At 43.5% G+C, this 22,661-nt stretch overlaps 1 protein-coding gene across 5 annotated transcripts in view; it reads right to left on the minus strand.

The window, feature by feature from the left end:
• Nucleotides 1–3,921: 3,921 nt before the first annotated feature.
• The window catches only part of SLC35F5 (solute carrier family 35 member F5), a 125,099-nt gene continuing 106,359 nt past the window's right edge, over nt 3,922–22,661 (minus strand). For 2 of the 5 annotated variants that reach the window (XR_009211914.1, XR_009211912.1), the window contains exons 19-20: nt 8,104–8,364; nt 3,938–4,035 (exon numbers count right to left, since the gene is read on the minus strand). The gene's annotated coding sequence lies outside the window, so the exon portion shown is untranslated. Of the gene's footprint in view, nt 4,036–8,103; nt 8,365–11,578; nt 11,598–22,661 lie in introns of those variants that run through there. The other 3 variants (XR_009211915.1, XR_009211919.1, XR_009211917.1) reach the window with 3 other exon arrangements.

A 22,661-nucleotide genomic window follows, 5' to 3' on the forward strand; every position in this document is an offset into this window, starting at 1 on the left:
AGGAAGTCAAATTGTCTCTGTTTGCAGATGACATGATTCTATATTTAGAAAACCCCATCGTCTCAGCTCAAAAATTCCTTAAGCTGATAAGCAACTTCAGCAAAGTCTTAGGATACAAAATCAATGTGCAAAAATCACGAGTATTCCTATACACAAACAATAGACAATCAGAGAGCCAAATCATGAATGAACTGCCATTCACAATTGCTACAAAGAAAATAAAATACCTAGGAATATAGTAACAAGGGATGTGAAAGACTTCTTCAAGGAGAACTACAAACCACTGTTCAAGGAAATAAAAGTGGACACAGACAAACGGAAAAACATTCCATCCTTATGGACAGGAGGAATAAATATCGTGAAAATGGCCATACGGCCCAAAGTAATTTATAGACTCAATACTTTTCCATCAAACTACCATTGACAGTCTTCACAGAATTGGAAAAAACTACTTTAAAATTCATATGGAAGAAAAAAGAGCCCATATAGCCAAGAAAATCCTAAGCAAAGAGAACAAAGCTGGAGACATCACACTACCTGACTTCAAACTATATTACAAGGCTACAGTAACCAAAACAGCATGGTACTGGTATCAACAGAACAGAAACCTCAGAAACAACACAGTACATCTACAACCATCTGATCTTTGACAAACTGGACAAAACAAGCAATGGGGAAAGGATCTCCTATTCAATATATGGTGCTGAGAAACCTGGCTAGCCGTATGCAGAAAACTGAAACTAGACCCCTTTCTTACACCTTATACAAAAATTAACTTAAGATGGATTAAAGACTTAAATGTAAAACCCAAAACCATAAAAACCCTAGAAGAAAACCAAGGTAATACCATTCAGGACATAGGCATGGGCAAAGACTTCATGATGAAAACGCCAAAAGCAATTGCAACAAAAGCCAAAATTGACAAATGGGATCTAATTAAACTAAGGAGCTTGACTTATCACCTCATAACAGCAAAATGGCTGCCAGAGATCCAGGCATCATGACCTGACACAAACTTGCCTAAGCCAGGGAGGAAGTGGAGTTAAGAAGAACTCCCCTCACATGTCTCTCTTTTATAATCAAATAGAAGGATTTTCCCCACAGCATTCTGGGACACAGGACTTACAGTACTAAATCCAAGAAAGTCCCAGGCAAACCTGAGTTGGTCACCTGCTTCATGTCAGAATTGGGTCACATGGCTACTCCTTCCTGCAAAAGAGGCCAGGATGCAGATTATGGAATATTTTGTGTCTCTCATGGGGGCAGCCCCTGCCAGTAGGAAAGAAAGGGACATGAGTAGTTGCTGGATAAGAGCCTAGCAGCCTGCCATACAGGCATGCCTCTTGCCTTCTTTCTTCCTGGTAGAATCCCAATTTTACTCTGGCAGCCAACACCCTTGACCACATGAGTAAGCCAATCATAGCAGTTCTATTTCTGCTTCGTTTGCCAATGACTGATTAAGAATAGCCATATGATGCAATCTGGACAAAGAAGTGGAAAGGGAAGCCTGTTTGATAAACCTTCTAGAAAGATTTTTTCAGGCTTAAAAGAGACTCAAAAAACAAAATAAAATAATCATACAATCCAGAAACTGGACTTCTGGGTATATCTCCAAAAGAATTAAAAGCAGGGTCTCAGCCGGGCGCAGTGGCTCATGCCTGTAATCCCAGCACTTTGGGAGGCCGAGGTAGGTGGATCACAAGGTCAGGAGATCGAGACCATCCTGGCTAACACGGTGAAACCTCATCTCTACTAAAAAATACGAAAAATTAGCCGGGCGTGGTGGCAGGTGACTGTAGTCCCAGCTACTCGGGATGCTGAGGCAGGAGAATGGCGTGAACCCGGGAGGCAAACCTTGCAGTGAGCCGAGCTGGTGCCACTGCACTCCAGCCTGGCGACAGAGTGAGACTCCGTCTCAAAAAAAAAAAACACATTAAAAGCAGGGTCTCCAAGAGATGTTTGTCATAGCAGCATTATTTACAATAGTGAAAAGGTAGGAGCAACTCAAGTGTCCCTTAAAGGATGAGTGGATGAACAAAATGTGATCTATACATACAGTGGGATATCAGTAAACCTTCCAAAGGAAGGAAATTTTGACATGTGCTACAATGTGGATGAACCTTGAGGACATTATGCCATGTGAAATAAGCCGTTCCAAAAGGACAAATACTGTATTATTCCACTTATATGAGGCACCTAGAGTAGTCAAATTGATAGAGGCAGAAAGTTGAATGGTGCATGCCAGTGCCTGTGGGAGAGTGGGTGGGCTATGGTTTGAATGTTTGTGTTTCTCAAAAATTCAGTGTTCACAGATGGATGGCGGCAATGATTGCACAACAATGTGAATGTACTTAATTCTGCTGAACTGTACATTTAAAAATACTTAAGAGGGTAAATGCTATGTTATGCGTATTATACCATAATTAGAAAAAGGTTAGGGGGAAGGTTACTCAAGGAAGGGAAACACTTGTATTTCATTACACAAGGTGGCAACACTTAGACACTTAGCCATGATAGGACTGTGAGGGAGCCTCACCTAGAGAGGAAGATAAAAATGATGAGAAGAGAAAGTGGGAGGGTGGAGAGACCCAGGTTCTTGAAGACCATCGAGCTGCTGTCTTAAGCATCCCAGAGGCCTCTACCTTCAGCCTTTTCATTGTTTAAACTTGCTGAGTAAGATTTTTCATTATTTGTAGGTGAAAGCATCCTAGCTGATACAGCATTCAGCATGTGCTCACTGTTATTACTTTTATATTGGCCATCCTTCTTCAGCCCTGTTCCCACAGGTCTCTTTCCTGGCTATTTTCCTGAACTTTGGACAACTACTTTTCATATTGGTGTGCTTTCGGATCTCATCTGAAGGCCTGGCCTCTGACCTGCTTCCTGTCACATGCAGTGGACAGTGGTAGCTATTTTGTCCCCTGTGGTGGGGGTAAGGGACAGTCCACGCAGGCTAGCTCATCTTCTTCTGCAAACATCACCCCCTCTTTTTTGCTACAGGGCCCCTTCCACACAGGCCTCCTTTGACCAAATGTGGGCACATGATTCAGGACTAGTCAATCAATGCCCTTCCAAGGATTTGGCCTGAAACTGTCAGAGAACAGGCTCTCATCTCCTGGAGTCTCTACCAATGTGCATCACATAAGCCGAGAGCTGCCACTATCCCCCAGCCCCCTCTGGCTCATCAGTCCCAAGAGCTGCATGCCAGATCCTGTCAGATTCTGTCACCCCCAGCCAACTTAAAGAGTCCCTTAATGATGGCATCTGCAAACTCCACCCAGCCCAAAGTCTGACCCGATAAGAACCATGCTAGAAGCCCTCAGCCCACTGTAGAAGCTGGATACAGCCCATGACTCTGCATCCAGGTAACGAGCCTGGGAAGGGTAGGAACTGAGCTGTGGCCTCTGTCATCTCTCAGGCCTGTAGTTCCCCTTTCATCCTTTCTGAGGGTGGCAGGATAGAGCTAGACCTCAGGCACTTGGCAGGGAGCCCTGATGCTTTTGTCTGGTTTCTATGCATCATTCTTCCCCAGGGATGAACTTTAATATCTATTCTCAAATAGATTCTACAGAATGACAACGAAGACAGACAAAAGCTGGGGACATTCCATGCAGCCCAGCTCATCTGGTTCCTCACCCCTTGGTTACCAACCCAGGCTGGAGTCGGTCTTCAGATTGTCAAACCCAGTGTAGCTCCCAGGCCTCCCACCTGAAGGCCTCTCAAATGTCTCAGTGCTATGGCAACTGCACAACCATTAGCACAAACAAGTGAAAGAAGGATTCATTTTTACTTGAAGCTATGAGCACAATGTAAAATTTCCCTAAGGAGTTGCCAGTCTCAAGTCGAGAATACCTGTGAGTTCAGGAGGAAATTTCACACTTGACTGCAATTCTTTCATCAATTCCATTAAAATCAGAATAAGCTGGGCACAGTGGCGCATGCATGTAATCCCAGCATTTTGGGAGGCCAAGGCAGAAGAATTGCTTGGGCCTAGGAGTTTGACACCAGCCTGGGCAATGTAGTAAGTCCCGGTCTCTACAAAAAAAAAAAAAAAAAAAAAAAAATTAGTCCGGTATTGTGGTATATGCCTGTAGTCCCAGCTACTTGAGAGGCTGAGGTGGGAGAATTTCTTGAGCCCATGAGGTCAAGGCTTCAGTGAGCCATGATCACGCCACTGCACTCCACCCTGGGTGCAGACAGAGTGAGACCTTGCCTGAAAATAAAATAATAATAATAATAACAATAATGATAATAAATGAAAACAATTCCATTAAAATTAGAATGGCTATTGCTAACCTGTTCATTCTGTCTTCAGAGAAATAAGAAAAAAATGGAAAAATAATTTTTTTAAAAAAGAAATCCCAAACAGGAGACAAAGTGAGATCTATCTACTTTTCCCTGTCTTCCCCCCTGAGTGTCCCTGTGTCAGTCCAAGTCCTCCAAGAAGAGATTTACTGGAAGAAATCCCTGTGAAGGATAAAGAGGAGAGGGAGCTGGTGTACCTGGGGAATGGCTTCAGACCACAGTGCAGGTCTGACAGCTGCGAACCGAGAGAGGGAAGGAAGAAAGGGGTGGAAGGAGCCCCACACTGCAGTGAAGCTCTGAGAAAGCCTCAGCCAGGCTGGTGCAGAGCCCCAGGGTAGAGACAGCCCAGCAGAAGGTCTTGCAATGGGCAGAAACGGCCCGGCTCTCAGCCCCTGCCATGCTTAGTATTAGCTGGGAACAGCCGGGGAAAGCGTGGCCTCTGTGTGAACCCTGGCGGGTCCAAAGGTGCAGTAGCTAATGACTGTCGACCAGCTACCCTCCTCACAGCAGGTTCTCTTGAAGCAAGGTCTGAGTGGAGTCCCCTATGGCTACCACAGCCCCTCCCACACCTCTGCCTCCTGTGAGCCCTCCAGCACCTGCTGCTGCTTGGTCTCTCCTCTTTACCAATCATAACCTGCCCTGCTCCCTAGTAATCTCGGATTATTAATCACGTCAATAATATTGACATGGCATGGGGATGCTGGGGACCTATAAAGATTAATCCATTCAACCTTGATCAACCACCCACCTACCATGTGGGGATGCAAAGATAACTTAGGCCTATGGCTCGAGAAACTCCAAGTCTAGCCTAGGGATTCTCAACATTGGCTGCACATTACCACCAGCTAGGGGGGTTTCTAAATCAGGGATCAGGGGCCGGGCTTGGTGGCTCACGCCTATAATCTCAACACTTTGGGAGGCTGAGGTGGGCAGATCACTTGAGCCCAGGAGTTCGAGATCAGCCTGTTCAACATAGTGAAACCCAGTCTCTACTAAAAATACAAAAATTAGCTGGGCATGGTTGTGCACATCTGTAATCCCAGCTACTCAGGAGGCTGAGGAAGAAGAATTGCTTGAACTCGGAGGTGGAGGTTGCAGTGAGCCAAGGTCATGCCACTGCACTCTAGCCTGGGTGACAGAGAGAGACTGTCTCAAATCAATCAATCAATCAGGGATCAGTATGGCCTACTGGTCAAGTCCAGCCTGCCACATGCCACATGTTTTTGTATGACCCACAGCTAAGAATGTTCTTTACATTTTTAAGTGACTGAAAAAAATGAAGAGAGGGGTAATATTTTCTAACTTGAAAAGCATATGAAATTTGAATTTCAGCATCCACGTGTGCCATCTTATGGGAACACAGCCATGCTTCTTCATTTATGTATCCTCTGTAGCTGCTTTCGAGCTACCGTGGCAACACCGAGGAGTTGCAACAGAGACCAGATAGCTGCAAATCTAGGATATTTACTATCGGGCCCATTACAGAAGAAGGTTGCCAACTCCTGGGTTAAGGCCTTAAAAGTGTCCCTAGAATCCTGCTATAAGGAGCTTACGGGGACATTGGCAAGAGTTGTTTTGGAGGCTCCTCAACATACATGCAGAAGCCACACTGCACTATGGGCCCCAGATTCCCAACACACCACATGCCTGACAGTCTCTCTCTGTCGCCCAGGCTAGAGTGCAGTGGCATGACCTTGGCTCACTGCAACCTCCACCTCCAAGTTCAAGCAATTCTTCTTCCTCAGCCTCCTGAGTAGCTGGGATTACAGATGTGCACAACCATGCCCAGCTAATTTTTGTATTTTTAGTAGAGACTGGGTTTCACTATGTTGAACAGGCTGATCTCGAACTCCTGGGCTCAAGTGATCTGCCCACCTCAGCCTCCCAAAGTGTTGAGATTATAGGCGTGAGCCACCAAGCCCGGCCCCTGATCCCTGATTTAGAAACCCCCCTAGCTGGTGGTAATGTGCAGCCAATGTTGAGAATCCCTAGGCTAGACTTGGAGTTTCTCAAGTACTGCATCCCACTGACCAAGAAGAAAGAGGTGGAAATGATGGATTTCCTCTTGACCGTCCTCCGTACTGCCTGACTTTAACGAAGTTTTAGTCTTTTAACTAATTTAGAGGTAAAAATACTGTCTGTGAAGCGCAATGTTTATACTGCTCCTTCTCTATAAGTAAATGCATTCTTCTTCATTCCTAGATATGATCCTTCAAAGCAGACTGCAGCACTAATTCATTCCTTCTGCCAAATCCTTTACATACGTCTCATTTCTCTGTCTTTCCATCTTTGCGCCTCAAGTTCTATCTGAAAACACGTAATCTGAAAAGATCCTTGGACCCTATGAGATGTTGATGTCGCTTTAAAATCGACAATCTCAATTTATCACGTACACGAAATTAAAGGAAGAGCCTTGTTTGGTTTGAACAAAATACAGAAACCTGTCCTTGAAAATTTTGTCTAGTTGAAGAGATAGAAACTATGCATAAATAATAAATGTGTGTGTCATAGAGGCTTAAAATTCACCGTGCAGAAATCCAGTATTCACACAAAGCTGGAGTGAATGGTGCTGATGAAAGAAGGCTCTCAATTCAGTTCCTTGCTTTTTTTTTTTTTTTTGAGTTCTCAAAAAGGATGTCCAGGTTGAGTCCATTCTGAATCCTTAACTGTCCCTTTCATTCAATAATTGCCTGCTTCCGTTTATTCAATAATTGCTTGCTTCCGTTTCTTTCGTGTTTCCCAGCAAATGCTTTGGAATTCTCTTCACCGCTATATGTATTTTCTCCTAGTGATAGTGTGTATCTCTATCGGTCCTCCTGATAGAGAAACACTTTGTGTTTTCATTTCAAAGATAATCTTAACATTTCTGTCCTTTACTAATTATAATAAGAAAACTTCTCGGCTGGGCACGGTGGCTCATGCCTATAATCCCAGCACTTTGGAAGGCTGAGGAGGGTGGATCACTTGAGGTCACGAGTTCAAGACCAGCCTGGCCAACATGGTAAAACCCCGTCTCTACCGAAAATACAAATTTAGCTAGGTATGGTGGCAGGTGCCTGTAATCCCAGCTACTCAGGAGGCTGATGCAGGAGAATCTCTTGAACCCGGGAGGCAGAGGTTGCAGTGAGCTGAGATTTCTTCCCTGCACTCCAGCCTGGGCAGCAGAGCAAGACTCCATCTCAAAAATTAAAAAAAAAAGGAAAATTTCTCTTTAACAGCAATAATCAGCAAGTCAAATATTTCCACAGAGTAAGATGTTATTTTTTTAAGATAGTGTTTCTCAAACCAGGATTTGAGCATAAATTCTTGAGGAGGCATAAGAATTTCCCTTTCTTGGGTTGGGCTCAGTGGCTCATGCCTGTAATCTCAGCACTTTGGGAGGCTGAGGCAGGCGGATCACAAGGTCGGCGGATCACGAGGTCAACAGATCGAGACCATCCTGGCTAACATGGGTGAAACCCCGTCTCTACTATACAAAAAACTCGCAGGCACGGTGGTGGGTGCCTGTAGTCCCAGCTACTCGGGAGGCTGAGGCAGGAGAGTAGCATGAACCTGGGAGGTGGAGCTTGCAGTGAGCTGAGATTGCACCACTGCATTCCAGTCTGGGCAACAGAGCAAGACTCAGTCTCAAAAAAAAAAAAAAAAAAAAAAAAAAGAATTTGCCTTTCTTGTAATCAAATGTGAGGTATAATATAAAAATCCATGTTTTGACATATGGATATGAGAATTTGGAAGCATTTAAAAAATCTACCAGTGCCAAGAAGACTGGGATGGTTGGACTCCTCAAGGTTTTAATACCTTAATGGTTGTCAGTAAATGCTGGCAGTCCACTAAAGCTGTTCACCATGAGCTGCTGGTTACTGTGGAAAGAAATTAGAGGTGGTGGAAAACAAGGAAAATGTGAGGTACAAGCCAGCAGTATCCATCAACAAGCTCTCCTCTGAACCACATTGGAGTCATGGTATAGCTGGCGATCAGGAGAGTTTCAGGCATCACGGTGTCAACAACATCTTCTACAAGTTGTGGGCCGGGACGTTTTTGTAGCCAAGGGGGCCTAGCCTGTAAAAAGGGGGAAAATGGGGTTCTTTTTACCAGAAACAATAATACAAAGTACAAAATGGGGAATGGCACAGAGGAAAAATTAATAAAAGGAAGCATTTGTTGAGGATTTTCTCTGTGACAGACACCACCTTAGCACTTTTACATCCATGGTTTTGTTACTCTCACAACAACTCTGGGAGGTGGAAACTTATTATCTTCATTTTATGATGAGAAAACTAAGGCACAGAGAGATGAAGTTATTGCTCGAAGCCAGACAGTTAGCAAGTGCCAGGCAGTGGCCACTAGAGCAGAGACACTCAGCTGTTAATCTCCACCACCTCTCACAAGTAAACCGCTGGTGGTATTCAGAGACTGAGACCTTACTAACTGGGAAATCTGGGAACGTTTCATGGGTTGTGGGCAATGAAACATTTACAGGTATTGAACAGTCAAGAATTAGGAGGTAAAAGCACCTATGATAAAGGAACAAGCATAAAAAAGCATTTTCTTTCCTGTTTTTTTTCAGGTTTCTTTTGGTACGTGGAACCTCTCTTCCTAGCACCCATAACAATTCTTCACTCACAGTGGACGCTCAAACGGTAGGTGTAGTGCCAAAATGTACAGAAATCAATCTGGGAAGTACAGAGAACTCTCATTTGAAAATAGGTTAGGAGCTTTTGGATCCAGCTGTGCCTGAAGCTAGCTAGACTTCCTCTGACCTTTCCAGTTACCTGAGCCCGTGCATTTTGTTTTTTCTAGTTAAGGTGGTTTGAGCTTTGTATTTTCTCACTGGCCACTAAAAGAGTGAAGCATGAAGAATACAGTCTGAAAGCAACCAATTATGTTTAAAAAATCCCACTCCAGAACCTTTGGCAGGGACCAAATCCTCATTCTCCTCCTGCCGGCCCCACCTTCCCCTAAGCCGGTTCCGGATAAAGAAAGTTGCTTTGAGCATGACAAGGAAGAAAATGGCAGGAATTCCCAGGAAATCCAATCAATGACAGGGAAGGGAACAAGGACACCATCCCTTCCTTAAGCCTCTAGAAGCCCTCCTGCTAGTAGGGTCCATTTGCCAGCCAGGTCTCCAAGAAGGCAGACCCAAGCAGCCACATTCTGGAGAGCAGCTGCAAAGTCGGCCATGCTAATGTTCAGTTTGGTACCTAAATTATTTCTCACATATATGAAAGGAAAAGATGGTCCTCTGGGAATATTTTCAGATGCACTCAAGAGAACAAAGCACTTCATGGGATTTGTTGAGAAAAGAAATCACGATTGAGACTCCATAACCTTTTTAATGCTCTAGTTCTCAAAGTTTCATCTTCTGATCACAGCATCAGCAAAACCTAGGAACTTGCTAGAAACGCAAAATCCTGGGCCCTAGCCATCTTTGGTTTAACAAGCACCCCAGATGATTTAGTGTCCGTTTTAGAGAGTTTGAGAGCCCCAAGAAAAATGTGTAAGAGTTGTGGTTTACTCCATTCATTCTATAAAAGTGTCTTTGGTTTGCTATGCTCTATGATTTAAGACAATTTAAGGCTGGATGCGGTGGCTCGTAATCCCAGAGTTTGGAAGACTGAGGTGGGAGAATGACTCAAGGCCAGAAGTGTGAGACCAGCCTGGGGAACACAGTGAGACCCTCTCTCTACAGAAGATTTTTAAAAATTAGCTGGGTGTGGTGGCGCATGCCTATAATCTCAGCTACTCAGGAGGCTGAGGTGGGAAGATTGCTTGAGCCCAGGAAGTCGAGGCTGCAGTGAGCTATGATCACACCACTGCACCTCAGCCTGGGCAACAGAGGATGTATTGGTCAGGGTTCTCTAGAGGGACACAACTAATAGGATGTATGTATATATGAAAGGGAGTTTATTAAGGAGAGTTGACTCACACGATCACAAGGTAAAGTCCCACAATAGGCTGTCTGTGAGTTGAGGAGCAAGGAAGCAAGTGGTGGATCAGTATGAGTCCCACAACCTCAAAAGTAGGAAAGCTGACAGTGCAGACTTCAGTCTGTGAATGAAGGCCTGAGAGCCCCTGACAAACCACTGGTGTAAGTCCAGGAGTCCAAAAGCTAAAGAACTTGGGGTCTGATGTTCAAGGGCAAGAAGCATCCAGCAGAGGAGAAAGATGGAGGCTGGAAGACTCAGCAAGTTCACCTCTTCCACCTTCTTCTGCCTGCTTTATCCTAGCCACGCTGGCAGCTGATTAGATGGTGCCCACGTAGATTGAGGGTGGGTCTGCCTCTCCCAGTCCACTGACTCAAATGTTAATCTCCTTTGGCATCACCCTCACAGACACACCCAGGAACAATACTTTGCATCCTTCAATCCAATCAAGTTGACACTCAATATTAGCCAACACAGAGGGAGACCCTGTCTCAAAAAAAAAAAAAGCAATTTAATTCTGCATCAAAAAAACAAACATGTCCTTACATTTCACAGAAGTAAATCATAAGGCTAGTTCAGTACAAAGGAGTCCAGCAAATATTCCCCTTTGCAACTCCCTCAATTAATTCCAATATCACTGCTGTGAAAAACAGGAACAGCTCTAGGAATGTCAACATTGAGGGAAGGTGAGGTTAATTTCTAAACATCTATCTTTCTGTTCCAAGACTTCTAGGGCACAGCTATCAACCATTCACATTTTAGGCTAAGTGAGAAATCCTCTCCTCTTGATGGAAGAAACATTAAAAAACAAAAACAAACAAACAAAAAAACCAAGAGTATATGGGCAAGAGAAAACACATGACCCTTCCAGCAGGCTGTGAAAGAGACAGAATTTGCATGGGAGAGGGGATGAAAGGATATGAGAATGAGGAAGGGTTGTTCAATTTTAAAGTTGAGGACATTTGCTCTATTAACTCTGCCCCTTTCTATTTAGCATCAGCCCTCAGCCCCTCAGTAGAAGGGACTTGGGAAGGAAAAAGGTAAGCCAGGATAGCCCAGAGATGGCTAAGCTAAACACAAAAGTGGGGTCTAGTACAGGGTCTTATAACGTTTGAGAGAAGGAAATGCTAGGATTCCCCAAAGCAAGATGGTGGCCCTCTTTGACAGGCAAAACCAGCTTCCAGGTTTTGCTGCCTTCTTTTGCCAATGCTTCATGGTCTCACCCTGTATCCGTTGTCCTTGATGCTCTTTCTGGATGGAACAATAAAAGGCTCTCCCATTTTCATTCTGTTCACTGACTTCCTAAAGGCAGAGCCAAGGTTTTGCTAGGGAGACCAAAAACGTAAATCCTCTCCCTTCTCCTCTAATCTGCAGAAAGTAAAGGCAAAGGTAGACTGTTAACTATCTTGACACTTTAGGGCTGTGTGACTTGGCACACGTATGAATGAAAATCTAATAGGAAGAAGAAAAAATATGCATTGAAATACCTTTCTGAAAAATAAGCTAAGTTTTTGGATTTAAAAAAAGGGACACATCTAATTGACCCCCAAATTCCAATTAGTTTCCATTACTCTAAACTCCTTAAAAACACTTCTGGGTTGTCTGTGAACAAAATTTATCAATTAGCAAAGGTCAAGGCCAAACATACATTCCATCATCTGGGTTGGCCTCACAGATGGAGGTAAAGTTGACGCAAGTAGTCCCATTCCTGGAGGAGGGAGGGGTCCCAGACTGTTTGCACAGCCCACAAGCCCCACCCAGGCACACTCCTCCCCCAATAATACAATCCCCTCTTAAACCAGAACTTTATGACACCCCACACTCAGACTCTTATCTCCTTGGCTGGGGATCACTAAGCTCCACTTCCCAAAGCTTCTCTGAGCGGATACTGTGCACACATGGGCAAAAATTGGCAATTGCCATCTTCATCCTAGTACTTGGTGCTAGGCTCCCTCCCAAAATGTGTGTGGCCACTGACATTCTTCGCAACACACACTCCTATTTGCCTCTGACTTCCTGTCCAAGTGGCTCTGTTTCCCACTAGTGAGTAGGCAGAGCTCCCTACAATCTGCCCAGTCCTTCCCGCTTTGGCAGACGGGGGGAGCACACTTCCAAATAGTTCAGGACCTAGTGCCAGGCGTTGACTTCCTACAGAGGCTAGGCTGCAGCTGGAGTACACGAGTGAGGGCACATCCTGCTTCTGCTAAAGCTGCAGTGCTCCCAGGGCAGGGCAATAGCTGCCCATCCCCCAAACATCTAGCTGTCCAGCAGTGGGGATCTTGGCCCCTCTGGCTTCTCTCAGCTCTTGTCACATCTCAGCTCCTGGAACAGACTCGAAAGGGACCCTCTCTACCCTGCCTTCAAGAATTTAAGAAACTCAGATTTCAGAATGTTGGCAAATTTTAGAGAAAGACAAAGAAACCAAAAAAAAAGGAAAAGCAAGGAAGAAAGAATTCACAGATTTCATCTTTTGCTACCACTGAAATGCATAAAAATAAAGACCACATTTCCAAGCCTTCTGGATCACAGCTTGCCTTCTGCCAGGATACTCTGCCTGCAGAGCAGCACTACAAGAAGAAGGAAATAGAAAGTTGCCAAATGCCCAGTCTGTTTACTCTGCAAATCATGCCTGGAGGAGGCGGCTGTCTCCAGATGGCTCTGGGCAGGCAGTGAAACTAAAGAGTTTTGGAATGCGCTGCTGGGAGGCTCTGCAATTGCCCCAAGCAGATTCTCGCCTGAGCTGGCGACTGGAGCCACTCAGCTCCCTATCACATTGTCATCAGTCATGAATCTGGAAAAACTTTCAGTGCTAGAGTTTATTATCAACTCTTAATGAAAATATATACGTTTCACAGAATTGTCTGAGAAGCACAGAGTGTTTGGATGTGAAATAGCCAAATTTTCTGATTAGGTGCTAGGGCCAAAGTGACTGCCTGATTATAGCTGGGAGCAGGGGGAGGAGAAAGGCCATGGCACCTTCAATACACGAAGATGATGACACCTCTGGAGATCAAGCCAGGGCAGGGAGTAGCCTGCTCTAGAAAGTATCAGGAGACTTTGCTCCCATAAAAACAATACAAATAGACAAGCTTCTATGTTGAGCACTTAGCAGGCTCTGTGAGGAGGACTCTGCAACCCAACTTCATTCAATCCTCACATTGATCCCATTTTACAGATGAGGAAACTGAGACTGAAAGACATTAGTGATTTGCCTAGGTCTCACTAGAATCCAAACCCAGGTCTGTCTGACTCTAGAGCCTGAGCTCTTAAGTAGGAGTCAACAAACTTTTTCTGTAAAGGGTCAACTAAGTAGTAAATATTTCAGGCTTTGTGACCACATAAAGGCGCATGTCTTCATTTGGAGGGTTTTGCTTTTGTTTTGTTTTTTGCAATTTTTTAAAAATGTAAAAACCCTTCTTAGTTCTCTGGCAGTACAAAAACAGGCTCCCAGGTAGATTTGGCAGATGGGCCAGAGTTTACTGTTCTTCATCACCTCATGCTTCCATCTACCTGTGACCTTGGACAAATATTTCTCACCTCTCTGCAACCAGTGGGTTTTTAAAACGGGTTTAAAACAAAAGGACAAAATAGGAAATTGGGAAATGTGAGGGTAGTGCTAACTTCCCAGCATCCTGGGAATATTACCATCTCCTGTAGCTTCTACTGTAGTAATTTCTTTGTGATTTTTACATTGGGTAAATCCTTCTAAAGGCTAAGCTTGTGATAATTAAATAGCAAGTTACTTCAAATTTGTGTTGGAAAAAAGTGACTGCAATTAAATAAACATACATGAACCATGCAACATATCACCTAGTCAGTCACAAGAGTTCGATGGGAAAAGACTGACATCATCAATTGCTTAATTTAATCCACAGCCTCTTCTCCTTTAATGGACAAAGCAAACTTTAAACACATGAAACATAGGACAAAAAACAAATAAAGCCAGAGATTTATCTACATGGAGGAAAGTTTAGGGTTGTATTCATATGTACATGGAAATAAAACAAAATTAAGCTATTTATAATAATTCTAGGTAATGCAAGATGTTGGGCAAGGAAGAAAAAATAACCACTGGCAACCTCACCGGCTGGTTATGATTTGCATCTATATAGCAGTACCAACGCCAGTACTACATGTAGCCCAAACAAAAACAATAGAATTCTATCAGAAGGATGGAAGAATGAGTGGTGAGGGGGTAATGTTTTAGGTACCAGACAGAAGAGTGAACATGAGCTAAATCTTCATCTTCTCTAATAGACAGTCAATAGATAATGGCTCAAACTGCAAAAAAACAAACAAACAAACAAAAAACCACCAAGAAACAGCAATATAAGCATGTAGAGATACGGAGATAGATACCAAAAGAATCAACTAAAATAGTTGAAATGGTTGCCCCAGGGAGCAGGAAAATGGTGGTGGATACACAGGACTACTATCATTTGTAACAAGTCTTGTAAAACTATTTGACTATGTGTATGTATACTTTGATAGAATAAAAGCCACATTAAAAACAATAACTGGGCCGGGCACGATGACTCACACCTGTAATCCCAGCACTTTGGGAGGCTGAGGTGAATGTATCACCTGAGGTCAGGCGTTCCAGACCAGCCTGGCCAATGTGGCAAAACCTCGTCTCTACTAAAAATATAAAAATTAGCCAGGCATGGTGGCAGGTGCCTGTAATCCCCTCTACTGGAGGGGCTGAGACAGGAGAATCACTTGAACCCAAGAGGCAGAGGTTGCAGTGAGCCAAGATCACACCACTGCACTCCAAACTGGGCAACAGAGTGAGACTCCATCTAAAAAAATAAAAATAAAAAAAAACTGGAGAAGAAATCATAGACTATTCAACATAAAGTGTTATAACACTATAACAGTAGAAGAGAAATTTTAATTATGTGAAATCTCTTTAGGTACAACATGGGTTTCTGTAATACAAATTAGCTCATACGCTATTGGTAAACAAAGGAACCAGGTCAGTATAATGTGGAGTCATGTTAATATTCAAGGGTTTCCAAGAAATTAAAGTTTTTGCAACTGATGAACAGCAGCTGACCACAACATATGCTAAAACAGCTGAATGTATAATCTGCAAAGGGACACGATTCTATATGCAGTGTTTCTTCACCGTATATTTTTCTCTGGGCTTAGTTTAGTAACATGCCCGTGATGAGGCTTCCCCACTCTTTGCACATTTTCCATTACTGCTGCACTTAGCAGTCTCCATCTTTTCTTACTCCTCAACCATTAAGCTATGCTCAGTTTTTTCTCTGTTAGGTAGAATTCTATATATGCTACAATATATCATTATTTATTGAGCGTTTAAACTGTCCTTTAAACTGTGCTAATAGCTTTATTAGGATTCTTATTGTCGTTTTAGTGCTCTGGTTACAAAGTAGTTTAGGTTTTGAGTGGTCTTTCCTTAACTTTGATTTTCCCATAACCCTGGGATTTTTAGTGTGTGCTCTTGCAGAATATGAGGGTTTTCAGAAAAACTTTATCATGTTATAATAGAAGTTCTTGTACCTACTTGACACCATATATAACTATTAAAATTCTCAGCCTTCTTTATAAAGCGATTTTTTAAAACAGTGCTATTTAAAAGCTGTGTGGCAGCAGAATTCTAAGATGAACCCCAACATTCCCAACTCCTGGTGTACAAGACCTGTATTATCTCTTCTCCTTCAGTATGACTGGGACCTGTAAACATGATGATTGTCATTGCTACGATGACGTTGTATTAAATGGAAAATACGAAAGGATCTTTACAGATGTAATTAAGATCACTCATCAGTGACTTTCAGATGATCAAAAGGAAAATAACCCTGGAGGGCATGACCTAATCAGGTGAACACATAGAAGAGGATCTGGAGGTGAGAGGCTTAAAGCTTCAAAGATACTCCTGCTGGCCTTGAAGAGGCAAACACCATGAGTTCCACAGCTGCAAGGAAATGAACTCTGCCATGGGAGCTTGGAAGAGGATCTCAAGCCTCACACGAGACCCCAGCCCCAGCCAACACCTGGATTGGAGCCCTCCCTGTAAGACACTGCACAGAAGACCGGGGCTGTGCTCAGAATCTTGGTCCAAGGAAACTGTGAGTAATAAGTGCATGTTTGTTTTAATCTGCTGAATTTGTGGTGGCAATTGGTTATGAAATAGAAATAGCAATAGAAAACAAATACAGACAGAAACAATTTTTATTCCTTCTCTTTTAATTATCTTAGTTTGCGTTAGTCTTTCCCAAAGAAGGAACAGAACCTAGAATCTTGGAGAATGAAGGAGAATTTTGATTAATTAGATTTCATAATATTTTGAAACTGCTATATAATAAAAGTCGGGGCCAGGCGCAGTGGCTCATGCCTGTAATCCCAGCACTTTGGGAGGCTGGGGCAGGCGGATCACGAAGTCAAGAGATTGAGACCATCCTGGCCAACACGATGAAACCCCGTCTCTACTAAAAATACAAAAATAAATTATCTGGACGTGGTGGTGCACACCCATAGTCCCAGCTACAAAAGGAGGCTGAGGCAGGAGAATGGCTTGAACCTGGGAGGCAGAGGTTGCAGTGAGTCGAGATCATGCCACTGCACTCCAGCCTGGGTGACAGAGAGAGACTCCGTCTCAAAATAAATAAATAAATAAATAAAAGTCACCACAAATAGTGTTAAACACCAATACTATGCTAGAGGAAAAGATTTCTAGCACATATACTTACAGAGGAAGTGGACTTGGACACTAAATAAAGAGGCCAGCAGCCTCCTTCATGACATGATCAACCAGTATACGTACAGTCCTGCAATATGCAAGGTGGGGCATGGGGGTGGGGCATGGATGATGGGGAAAACACTGGAATCTTTTCTTGCTATCCCCATGGAGAAGCTGGACAGAGATGGGTTCCCAGTTTTTCAAATTCAGAGCTGGAACTCCAAATACGTTTTCCACAAAAATGATTTGGTAGCCTATTGAATCCATAGCATGGCAGACATGGCTGGAATCTTTGCAAGCTGACAAGAAGAAATTCCTCCCTAATCTCTACCAGAGGTGGTAAGAAGTGAGGCTTCCTGGGAAAGTAACAGGAAATTCCCTGTTGTAGAAGACACTGGAGCCACGACAGCCATTTGACTTTTCTAGACCACCTAAAATTTGTCAACATTTAAGTTCACTGGAATGCACATAATAGAAACCTTCAGTTAACTGGATATTTGGCATGGTTTCTATTAAGAGAAAAGAGAAGTCATGAGAAAACAAAATCTAATATCTAGCCTTGATCGTTTAAAACATGTCTCTTCCAAAAAAACTCCTGGGGACAGTTAGCATTCATCCCAGTTTTCATTTCCATCCACAATGACAGACTGAACAGTGAGATTTAATGATCAAGACAAAGATCCTGGAAGAGCTGGACAAATTTAATCAGCAGAAATTAACTTCTGCTCCACAAATTGTATTTATGAAGGCAGGACACCAGACACAAACATTTTGGAAAGATATTTTAACAATGAACAATTGAAACCACTGTAGCACGCTTAAGTTGCTTTCGGAAAATATACCTAAGCTTGGAGGATATTTAGGAGCGGACAGTCACATTCCCACACAGGCTACTACATCATGTTGGGGAAACAGGCAGAATCCTGCATCCCTGAGAACTTCTAGGTAACACAGATGAAGTTTGGGTCATTATACATGTTGAATCAAAAGGAAAAGGCAATTACCCAAATAATTTGGCCTTTTTACAAATATCTCACTTGAAATAACCAGATAATTACAAATGGCTTATTTTGTACTCTGGGCATATTTTAGGTGTGTGTTTGAATTATTCATATGAATTCTTCCATTGTCCATTTCGGTTTTCCTATGTGGAAATACCGCAAGCCTGACGCGATACCATAGCACAATTCTAAGCAAGTGTGTTGACAGTGGAGTCCTGGATTGAGGATGGAGGCCCCAGAGTTAGGGGGAAACATTGGCCAACTGGACAGCCAGTGACTTCTTCATTTGAAGACCAGACAGATAAACACAGCTCTCACTGGCCTTGTGGGGTGTACCGTTTTTCAGAGTCCAATCAAGAAATTAATGGGATTCTGTAGGATGCCTCAAGTCCAGCACTTTGCAGCACGCAGAGCAATAATTATGCTCAATTACAGCCTAGCATGTGGTTTCTGGCACCATAAAAATCACCTTGTGTCAAACCAATCTTCAAGGAAAAGAAGGGCCTGTTTTGGCACTCTTCTGCACTGCTAAACATCAATCCTTAATTTCGTTTCCAGAGAGCTTCCACCATTTCATATCTGCTACCAGCTGCCATGAAATCCCAGGGCTAACATGTTCAGTGATGGCATCAATATTTCCAGGGAGCTTCAAGACTCAACCTGATTCAGAGATGAACAAAGGATTCTTACTGTCCCTGTCTTATAAAAATGGATCCCTGTTGAGGTCATATGATGAGAAAATAAGTCAGAAGCAAAACAGAAAACAGCCCACATTTGGGAATGGATTTATTTTCATTTTAAGGTTTCAGCCAAGCCTGCTTGTTTGTTCCTTCTTGCAAGCACACACCCACCAGCTGTTTCGAATAAGAATAGGTAAAGCCAAGCCAAATAAAACAATAGAAGCCCAGGGACAGTAAGGCAGCAGATGCGGAGGCCTATGCCACCCACCCAGAAGTGGCAGTCTAGATGAGCCACAGCCTTCTCCCTGCCTGCGACTCTGGGCACAGAGATGAATTTCCAAGGCTGGGGGTTGAGATGCATTTTAAGAATCTGTTCATGCTCTATAACACTGAGAAGGCTGCAAAACCACTGGCTTCTTGGGTTCCATTGTCTAACATGTACTCATACTCACACATTTCAAGGAATTCCAATTTGGAGTGATTATTTCGGAAGCCCCTAATTTCACCTTAACACTAGAAAGCAAGATTCATCCAGATTCAGGAGAGTCTAATGTAAAGGAAAGGGAGTGAGGGTAGAGCACTGGCCAAGAAACTGGCATCGAGTAAATTACAGACATGACCAGCAATCTGCAGTGAAATAACTAGAAATGTCTACAATAGGAAAGCACAAAAGTATGCTTCTGTCCCTATAAAACCGTCATAAATGAACCTAACATTGATCATCCAAGGGATTCCACTGTTCTCTAAAATGTTATATAGCACATAATAACCCTATTAGAAATTTGATGTAAAATTAATATGCCAGCTTTAAGCATGAAACATTTTACATGCCTCTGTAAAATTAAGAGGCAACTGGAGGATCAATTTAGATGTCTTGAAATCAGAAAAAAAAAGATGTCAGCTAGGAATGTCTGAAACATACTGGACTTTTCTTCCAGAAATCATCCAGTCGTAGAAACACTCAACATTACCCCAATGATTAAACCGCACTTTGACAAATACACCCTGCATTTCCACCGATCGTCATTAGGTGATATGAATCTGCATGGAAACCACTTAGGGGGCTCAGACAACTCAAAGGAGAGTCTAAATTTATAAGATTTGAGTCTGAAAATGATTCCAGGCTGAAAGACCAACACATCTCATATTAATTGTTTATAAAGTGAAGTGTATCTACAATACAGTGCCTGCTGCAATTGGTTAGCAGGCCAGAGACTCTATGCGAAGGTCCTCCTGAAGGAAGAGCTGTTTAAAACTAAAAATCATGCAGTTAGGGGCCGGGCGCAGTGGCTTACCCCTGTAATCCCAGCACTTTTGAGAGGCCGAGGCGGGCGGATCACGAGGTCAGGAGATCGAGACCATTCTGGCTAACACGGTGAAACCCCGTCTCTACTAAAAATACAAAAAAAATTAGCCGGGCGTGTTGGTGGGCGCCTGTAGTCCCGGCTACTCGGAAAATGGCGTGAACCCGGGAGGCGGAGCTTGCAGTGAGCGGAGATCGCGCCACTGCACTCCAGCCTGGGCGACAGAGCGAGACTCCGTCCCCCCCTCCCAAAAAAATGCAAAAATTATGCAATTAGGGAGGCTGGCTGGGGCAGCCAAGAAACCCATCTGAGAAGCGTCCAAACAAAGCTCATTAATCTGAAGGCGCCAAAAGAAGGCGTTGGGGGCGGGGATGGTGAGGGTGGTCTTTTCTTGGACAGAGAGCTTGGTCATGTGTGGCTTGCACCTCCAATGCTCTTGAAAATGGGTATTTCCAAAGAGAAAGTGTGATTCAAGTGGGTCAGTCATGCCTTGAGAAAGGCTGGTGCTAAGTAACACGGACAATTTCAATCCCAAGTAAAACTGAAAACTGGTCAAATTTATCTGAAGGGCTCTCTTCATCTCTTTTCCATGTCTCAGACAGGCGTAGTGGCTCATGCCTGTAAATCCCAGCGCTTTGGGATGCCGAGGTGGGAAAGCGACTTGAGTCCAGGAGTTCAAGACCAGCCTGGGCAACACAGCAAGACCCTGCCTCTACTACTACTACTACTACTACTACTACTACTACTACTAATAATAATAATAATAATAATAATAATAATAATAAGCCCTGCATGGTGGTGTGTGCTCGTAGTCCCAGCTACCTGGGAGGCTGAGGCAGGAGGTGGGAGAATCATTTGAGCTCAGGAGTTTGAGGGTGCAATGAGCTATGATCCTGCCACTGCACTTCAGCCCGGGCAACAGAGCAAGGCTGTTTCTCAAAAAAAAGGAAAAATTTAGCTGCCTTATGTTCCAACTCCCTACGGTATTCCTACCTAAAAAAAGGAGGGGCAGCTAAGGCATTAATTGTTAGTAACGGCTTAATGGAAAGTCTTTAGCAAATCCATTTGCATTTTAATAGAGGTTTTTTAGGCCTTGGTAGAGAAGTTAGTAATGGGGGCTTTGGGGCCTTTAGAGAAATAAATTAGGGCTCCCCTGACATTTACTGCAGGGTCCTTTTCCTTGCTGTCCTTAAAGCTATGCTACCAAACACTTCCAGAAGTCTATTGTCGCCTGTGGCTTGAGAGTCCTGGTAGAGGTTCCCTATTTTGACTGTGACAGGCCCCTCCCAAGAGCAACTGAGCTCAGCACAGTTCTTTTCCCCTCCTTCCACCATCCCTCCAGTGACAGGGCACTGAGAATGATGCAAAGGAGAAAGGCAAGGAGAGAAATGATTTGCATCTTAGACTGGTGCAAATTCACACTTTGTGGAAAATTAACAGGTTCCTCACAAGACACCCTCCCCAGCCACCGTGAGACCGGATGCTCCTTAGCCTCCCCAGGGTGAGTCGAATGTGATCACATGAATATTGATATCCAAAACTCCCTAGGCCTAAGCATCCATTTGCCCAGTCAAGAATTTCAATTCTCCCAGTTTTTCTCCTCTGCTCCACATATTCCTGGGAATCACCAGGATGTGTCTTACATGTGCCAACAGTGAGCCTGGGCTGCCTCTCACCCTGAGTCTGTGTCGCTGTGGAGGCACCAGTCTGCAGCCTTGTTCCTCTCTGCAAGCAGGCTGCTACCCACACTGGCTTGGACCTCTGCCCCAGTCAAGGGGGCAGAGCTATGTCACTAGTCTCAGGGAGTTTCAACAATGCCTGTTGGAAAGGAAAACCCACCTAATTATTGTATCCTTTCTAATTCACTTAGGAAGGATGCACAACATCTTAAATATTATGCGGTTTTGGGATCCAGTATAACAGAACTTTCAGGCCACACAAAGGCTTTTCCCATAGCCTGTTTCATGGTAGGTATCAGGATGCTATTCTTGGAACTGAAGATTAGAACATGCCATCCCAAAATATGCCATTTTCAGGTGAAGGCAATTAAGAAACAGCCAATGCAGGAAGTGCTCTCTGCCCTCCTCCTTTCTGCCTAAAAGCAGTGTGTAAATTTTCTGTGAGAAATTTGTCTTTCCAATACTAGTAAGAAGAAAACATTCTTGTCACTGGAGACGAGAAGTCAACTCTGACACGAGTCTGCACAAATAAACCTTACGGAAATAACCCTTATTGTCCATTTGGTTCTCCCATATATTTCCCAGGTTTTCCCCCTCAATTTGCCACCCCTAGAAGCCCAAATTCCTTTTCTTTGTCTAGTCACTTCCCCACAATGTATTGCCCTTTGTTATGATGGTACTGTAAGCCCCCAAGTCTCACCACTTCCTTGAGGTTTTCACTTTTTTTCTATGAAGGCCCCCTTCCTGTGCCACATACAAATATTAATATCAAATAAAATTTAAATGATTTTCCATTATTAATCTGTCTTTTGTCAGTTTAATTCATAGGTCTCAGTCACAACATTAAGAGGGCAGAGAAAAAGTTGTGTCCTCCCTCACTATTATCAAGCCCTACTAAAGAATATGGCCTAGCATGCAGGATTCCTTCTTTCTAGGACTCACTGACCCTCTTTTAATCTGATCTTCCATTCAGACTTCCCTCCCAGGCATTGTGGAGTTTCATCTGCAAGCTACTCTCTACACAGTATTTCTGAAAAGGATGGCTCCACACTTACAAAGTGA

Source organism: Hylobates moloch, unplaced genomic scaffold, assembly GCF_009828535.3.
Source record: "Hylobates moloch isolate HMO894 unplaced genomic scaffold, HMol_V3 SCAFFOLD_24, whole genome shotgun sequence".
Taxonomy (NCBI): domain Eukaryota; kingdom Metazoa; phylum Chordata; class Mammalia; order Primates; family Hylobatidae; genus Hylobates; species Hylobates moloch.